Source organism: Dryas octopetala, chromosome 2 (assembly GCF_963921425.1).
Source record: "Dryas octopetala chromosome 2, drDryOcto1.1, whole genome shotgun sequence".
Classification (NCBI taxonomy): domain Eukaryota; kingdom Viridiplantae; phylum Streptophyta; class Magnoliopsida; order Rosales; family Rosaceae; genus Dryas; species Dryas octopetala.
Window position 1 is genome coordinate 9,172,221 of NC_141367.1, and position 8,195 is coordinate 9,180,415.

Sequence of the window (8,195 nt, forward strand, 5' to 3'; positions counted from 1 at the left end):
CATTCACTCACTCTGCTCAAATATTCTCTTGACACTGACCTGAGCGTCAGAGGAGGTTCGGCCGATACCACACCGGTGCCCTTCCCGCTCACTTTTGTGTATTTGCGCAGGGTGCTTCGGATATTATGTTTTCTCCACTATTCACTAGTCAGACCCGGTTACCCGTTCCTACCCCACTTCGACGTGGCATCCTCTCAGTGGGAGGTCAACGGGTCCATGTGGTTTGACTCGACGTTGAGTGCTTTACCATTTTTGAGCATCAACAGTGGCAGTGTGTTATTTTCATTTACATCTCTTGTGCCCAAAATGCTCTTCTGGATAGAAAAGAATATTTAGCTCCAATAATTACTCCTTTTGAAGCCATGCTAGCTTTCAATAGGTACCTCATAGAATATGATCTAATGTACTTGTCTAAAGTTTTCTAGTCATTCTAGTCATACTAGTATCTTTCTTTGCATGTCTATGTTTTCTTAAGTTTCTCGTGATTTAAACCTAAACTAAAATTGATGTACTGATATTAATTAGTTCAAGTGTTTTAGTGAAACACCAAATTTTTTTGCACAATTTCACTAGCATTGTTGTTCTGTTACTAGCAAGTGAGCTATATATAACCTATAAGTGTTAAATCCTCAGGTATATGAAGTTCTAGAGTTGCTAAATGAACTTATCCCTACTTCGATCAGCCAAAGAACAAGATGCTCCACAGTTATCAGATAAGGAATCTTTTTTAGTTGATCAACCTGATCTTCTGAAAAAGTTTTGGGATGGATATACTTCCCTTGTTAATCCAAGTTTGGTTTCTGATATATAAAACACTTTTTTTGCACCTCACCCAACCAACCAATATTTTATGCAATGTTTCCTTCATTTGTCAACAGGTTGTGAATTCCAAGCATGCGAATCATTACATAATCAGTGGGCACTCTTTGGAGCATTTGTGTTCAGTGATGGTCCCTGTTCTGCTCATTATTTGTTTGTGTATGTGTTTATCAAGGTAAGTTGCTAAGTCATTTATCCTTGTCAATTTAAATTTAAATGACTATCATATTCATGCAGCCATGAGTTTCAACATCTCCCAAGTGACATATGATTTATTTTATAATGGAATTTTCAATTATGTGTCTTATTTTCACAGACTTTGATTTTTCTTTAATTAATAAATCCATTTGCCTATTTTTCTGTAGGGATTTAAAGACGGAAGGAGCTCAAAATGCTTTGGTTGTCGGTCCATCTGCACCAAAGGCACAAGGAGTTGTCTCTTGCTCTCTCGGTTTATTTTTCTCTTATTATCTTCATGGAAGGTCTTTAGGGGCAGCAATGATTTCTCATGTTTTTACTTTATCTATGTTGTACATATATTGACTTGGTCATTAGGGGTAGCAAGGCATTTTATTTTGTGAGGGAGGAATAATATTCATGTATTTCTTTGATATATTTTGACTTTGTAAATTGAAAAGGTTGATAATATTGTTGATTACTTTTTATCTAGATGTTACCCAAAAAAAACTCATCTCAGATTGTGCATGTTCATAATTGCATTGTGATAATATATCAAAGACAATTGAAAGCTTCAAAAAACAGATGTAAACATGCACATAATACAACAATTTATTGGTCCAAAACGTGGTCTTAACCTTTAACTTACAATGGTTCAATGTTAGAAACCATTGTCTAATCTATAAGCATACCACACAAACCTTATAAAACCGTTGTATGATGTGCCTTCTTGCAACAGTTTTCAACCCAAAACCGATATATCAAACACATATATACATCAAAATAAACTTGAAATGAGTATCTCACACAACGGTTATATGTCTAAAATCCGATGTTCTTAATGACTTAAGACAACAGTTTCTTCTCATAATCGTAGTATGAAAGACCTATAGATATGACAGTATACCTATTTTCAATAACCTACACAACGGTTATTATCAATGAACTGTTGTCTTCAAGGATATTTCATCTCGTGTTTCTACTTAAAATAGTTGTAAAATCCATGTTTTACATAAGGTAACCGTTGTTTAACATATATCCACACATTGATTTTTACATATAAACCGATGTGTAAATAGACACTCAACAACAGTATCCTCCAAATTATTGATTTTTAAGGGTGTATATACAACGGTTGTCCATGTATAACCGTTGTGTAGGTGCACCAAGACAACGGTTTTTGGCCGTTGTCTATTGGGGTATGAATAGACATCGGTCAATTAGACGACGATAAATAGACAACTTACACAACGGTCAAAATCCGTCGTCTGAATGCTATTTTGTAGTGGTCAAGGATGAGAAGTCTTAGTGATGTGTATGCAAGTTGTAACTTCTATGTGCATGTATGCAAGTTGTAACTTTTATGGAAGCAATGAAGGATGTAGCATGGAAGAAAGCCATGAAGGAGGAAATCTCAGTGATTGAGATAAACTAACTTGGGAGCTAGTGAATAGAACAAGTGACAAAGATGTCATTGGTGTGAAGTGGATCTACAAAAAAAAAAAACTGAATATGGATGGATCAATCCAAAGAAACAAAGCTAGACTTGTAGCAAAGGGGTATTCTCAAAAACTAGGTGTTGATTTCAATGAGACCTTTACACTAGTTGGTAAATTGGATACAATTAGGACTTTAATTGCCTTGGCAACTCAAAAGAATTGGTTTCTCTACCAATTAGATGTGATCAAGTCAGCATTCTTAAATGGAGTTTTAACCGAGGAAGTCTATGTTGATCAACCTCAACGTTTTGTCATTCAAAATGAATAATTGAAAGTGTAGAAGTTGAAGAAGGCTTTGTATGGCCTAAAGCAAGCACCTCATGCATAGTATGGTGAGATTGATACTTAATCAAAAATGGCTTCGAAAGGAGCATAAAAGAAGCAACTTTGTACATCAAGACTAAATGAAATAGTAAAACCCTCATTGTCTCAATTTATGTTGATGACTTAGTGTTTACGTACTCGAAGTGATAAAGAAATGATTCCGAATTTTAAAAGGCAGATGAAGAAAAACTATGAGATGAGTGATCTTGGTCACTTGCATTACTTTTTGGGAATTGGTATTTGTCAAGATAGTGATGGAATATTATCTCTCAAAAGAAGTATGCCAAAACTCTCCAAGAAAAGTTTGGAATTGGAGGTTTTGAATTTGTTGCTACAACTCTAATTGTCAATGAAAAGCTCTCAAAGAAGTGGGAGTGGAGCTACAGACACAAGCTTGTATATATTGAAGCTTAGTGGAAAGTTTACTTTATCTCACAATAACAAGACCAGACATCATGTATGCAACAAGGCTTCTATCAAGGTTTATGCTTATACCTACTTTAATTCACTATGGGACTGCAAAGAGGGTTTCGAGATATGTGTGAGGGACAATTGACTTTGGTATTATGTATGAGAAGAATATAAGCCAAGGTTAGTTGGGTCTTATGATATTGATTGGGGAGGAAGTGTAGATGATCGACTTGGAAAAACCCATCTAGTTGTTCCTTTTCAATAGATTCTAGTATGGTGTCTCAAGCTTTTAAGAAGCAACAAACAGTTGCTCAATCTACTGCAGATGGTGAGTATGTCTCAGTTACTTTTGCAATTTGTCACGCTATGTGGATGAAAAGAATCCTTGAAGATGTTGGTGAAAAGTAAGGAGAATCTTCTCCAATTCTATGTGACAGCAATCTGCAATTTCAGCAACTAAAAATCCATTCTTTCATGGTCATTTCAAACACATTACACTAAAGCATTATTTTATAAGAGATGATATAGATGACAAAGAGATTGAAGTTGTGTACTGCAAGACAGAAAATCAAGTTGTTGACATCTTCACCAAAGTTCTACCTAAAAAGAAGTTTCACTACTTAAAGCAGCTATTGGGAGGTAAACAACAACGCATTAAGAAGGAAGTGTTAAAAATAAATGTCTTTCTTTTAGAGGGCTGCTATTTGCACACCCCAAAATTTCTTTTTGCACACCCCAAAATTTTAATTTGTGAAATGACAAAAAACACCTAAAACAAAATTACCCAAAACCCTATCCCCTCTATCTCTCATTCCCTCTCTCTACCATCACTCCCCGTCACAGCCCAACCCAGCCTTGACCACCCCAGCCCCGCCCCAGCCCACCCCAGCCCACCCCAGCCCCGCCCCTTCTCACCCCAACCTAGCCCCAACCACCCTAGCCCCGCCCCAGCCCACCCCAACCCAGCCCCGACCACCCCAGCCCCGCCCCTTCTGCTTGCAGCACCACCGCTCGCAGCGCCTTCCAGCCACCGTCGAAGCTCTCTCTCTCTCTCTCTCTGAGTAGCTGGTTCGGCGAGAACTTGTCGAACGGGTCCTTGATGTTCGGTGGGTACCTGCCGAACAACACTCACATCGTTCGGCGGATAACTGCCAAACGAGTGTGACATTTTCGGCGGACCAGTGTCGAGCGGATGCACAGCTGCGCGCGGGAGGAGAGAGAGAGGAGGTGGTGCTGCGGGGGAGGAGAGAGAAAGGAGGGTGGTGCGGGGAGGATGCGGGAGGGAAGGAGGTGGTCGAGTGAGGGGCTGGGTGGGTGGATCGGGGCTGGGGTGGGCTGTGACGGGGCTGGGGTGGTCGGGGCTGGTTAGGGTGGGCTGGGGAAGAGAGAGAGGGAGGGGGAGGGGGAGGGGGAGGGGGAGGGAGGGAGGTGGTCCAGTGAGGAGGGAAGGGGTGTGTTTTTTTTTTTTTTCTGAGTTGATGGGGTGTGTTGGATAAAATGGGGATATTATGGTAATTGGGAGGAGTGTGTGTATGAGAAAATTTAATTATGGGAAGGGTGTGAGGGTGTGAAATGAGAAAAAGTAGGAAAAGGGTGTGCAAAAAGAAATTTTGGGGTGTGCAAATAGCAACACTCTTCTTTTATGGGAGGTGATTTTTGCACTCCCAAAAACTCCATATACACTCCTCCTTTATTTTTTTTATTTTTTTTTCCAAAATTACCCTTTTGACTTGCCTCAACGTGTTTACTCTACAAAACTCTATTATTCTCTCTCTACCTTGGGCCCTTTTTTTCTCACTCCAATAGTGTTTCTTTTTTTGGGCTGACCATACCTGAATTCACCCACTCGGCTAACATTAAGTAAATCTTTGATGCTGTTAATTTTTTTTCTATCTAATTGGAAATGTACCCACAAAAAGGAAATCAAAGTATATATGGTCCTTAATAACTGGTTTGACAAAGCCATAAAGTAAATATGGAGATTGGAGACAATGGACAGAAAAGAAGCTTTGAAGTGGAAAAATAGAGAGAAGATGAAGAAGTAGCAAGAAACTTAAAGAAACAAATAAAGAATAGCAACCGCAGCTTCCTTGAACCACCATTTCCTTTCCAATTTTCTCTGTTAGCCTCTCCCTTTGGTCCTTTTGGTTTTGGGACACGTTCACCCAACTACGTACCACCATTTTCAATTTTTTACTGCGATTAAGAAGTTCAATATTTAGAAAAAAACAATGAAGGAGTGCAGATGGAGTTTTTTGGAGTGCGAAAATCGTCACCCTTCTTTTATTTACTGATATTTTTTTGTCTTTATTAATATTTATTTTGTTGACTATTTTAAGTTTTAATGAAAGGTTGATTCTACAACCACATGTAGGGTTGAGGTTAACTCTTTTCTTCTTAACTTAGGTTGTTGTCCTAAGTATGCTATCAATTGGAAAATATCTAAAGTTGTAAACTTGCAGCTTGTATTTCTTTTTGTTCATTCTTCACCTTCTCTGTCATTCTTCTCTTGTTCATGTGTGTTTGGGTGCAGGTGAAGAGCATATTAAAGGTTTAATTCCAACAATTTGCATAAGGGTGGGGTCTTAAATTATGGTTGCTTCAGCCTTTGGCTTTTGTCTCTTGTCAAGGACTTCTGGTGCATCAATTCTTGGGACCTCAAGTAGTAGTTTATACAGGGCCGACCTTGAGGTTAACCTCCTCGGACTCCCGAATATTAAGAGGCCTCAAAATTTATATACCTCTTATATATTGGCTTAATTATCGATTTACCACCCAAAACTGTAACTCATTCCCACTTTACCACCTGAAAGTTTTTTTGTCCCAGATTACCACCTGTAACTTACATCCGTGTCCCATTTTACCTTGTTCCGTCAACAATTCCGTTAATGCTGACGATCTGGCCGTTAATGCTGACGTGGCACGCTAGATGTGCGCCACGTGTCACATCTTTTTTTTTTTTTTTTTGCATTTTTGTATTTTTATAAACTTTGAAAATTAATTAAAAATAGCTTCGAACTCAGAAAAATACAAAAAAATTCCTACGGACTCGTCTTGACTAGCACTAATTTACTATAAGGTTAAATTACCAATTTGCCCTCTAAAAATTTTCAAAAAAATTAGAAAGTCCAAATTTATTTCTAAAAAATTAAAATAAACTTTCCTCTATTAAATAAATTCTAGAAAAAATTCTAGAATTTTCGTAAACTCTTGGACAAATTCTCAAAAATATTTTGAAAAATTACCAAAAGCTTGTTTTAGAGAATTATTTCGAGACTTTACAGAAATTTTAGAATTTTTCTAGAATTTATTTTATAGAGAATTTTATTTTTCTCTAAGACCGAGAGGTCTTTTGGGTAGCAAGTGTTCACGAGAAAGGTATTGTTAGTTTTTAGAAGACTAAAAAGGTATTTTTAGTTTTTAGAAGACTAACGGTGCAGACCTCATATTTTTTGGAGTTCGGGAGATTATTTTATGAATTTTCAAAGAGTCTAGAGTATTTTAATTTTCTAGAAATAAATTTGGACTTTCCAAATTTTTTGAAAATTTATAGAGGGAAAATTGGCATTTTGACCCCATAGTAAATTAGTACTAGTTAAGACAAGTCGGTAGGAATTTTCCGTGTATTTTTCTAAGTTCGGAGCTATTTTTAATTAATTTTCAAAGTTTATAAAAATAGAAAAATCAAAAAAATCAAAAAATACAAAAAAGATGTGACACGTGGCGCACATCCAGCGCGCCACGTCAACATTAACGGAATTGTTGACGGAACAAGGTAAAATGGGACACGGATGTAAGTTACAGGTGGTAATCTGGGACAAAAAAATTTTCAGGTGGTAAAGTGGGAATGAGTTACAATTTTAGATGGTAAATCGATAATTAAGTCCTTATATATTTATATGTTATGTTAGACTCAAGTAATGTATATGAAAGACTGAAAACCATTTTTATTAATGGTCTCGAGCCCCCAAAATCTCAAGGCTAGCATTGAGTCTATATGTCCCATAAAGAGTAATCATTCTTGACTAAAAGATTGCCTTATTTTTAAGGATACTCTGATTTTCAAGATGATTTTATTTTAAAATTTAAAAGTTAGGGTTCATTATTAACCAAAAGAATAGTGGGTCTACATATTAATTTCCATGCCAAAATTCAAATTTTCCCATTTGAAATTTGAAGAAACAAGCACTCATTCAAGTTAATTACACCATTGCTATTGTCACCAACCCAGGAAAACGAAATTTAATAACAACCTAAGGCCCACATATCCTAATTAGGCCAACTGCCTCTTCAATGTCTTTTTCCCTAAAAAAATAGCAAAATTGACAAGAAAACACTTCCATCAAATTTTCTACCGCAACTGACAACTGTAAACCCTCTGACCAAACCCACTCTCATAAAAACTCCTTAAATATTCTCAAAAACCACCCCTAACTACACTTATTCAAGGTAAAACATTATGCATAAGCATACATCTATAATAATAAGGCATATGCAGCTACATCTGAAGTTGTTATTGATGCAATTGAAGATGAAGGCTCGTTTGGCACTACTTATTAGAAGCACTTATAATCAGTAGTGCTTTTGTTAAAAGCACTTCTATTCATAAGCACATATAAATTTTTATAAAAATTTCAAGTGCTTCATGCAAAAACTGAGGAAGCACCTTCTAAAAAAACCACTTAACAACGTTTTTATAACCCAGAAACACTTTTATTTATTTCTGTCAAACGCAACCAAAAGCGTTTTTATTAATCTGAAAGTATTTTTGTCAATTCTAAAAGCAGTGTCAAACAAGCCCGAAGTTACATTGGATTTCAAATCTAAATTACATAGGGAAGGATATTAGTAGGAAATTGATGTGAAAGATCCAAAAGAAAAAAAAAAAAAAAAAAAAAAAAAGGAGCCAGCAACGAATAATCTGTATGGAATTTTAAATCCACCGCAAATCAAACCAGATCTGAC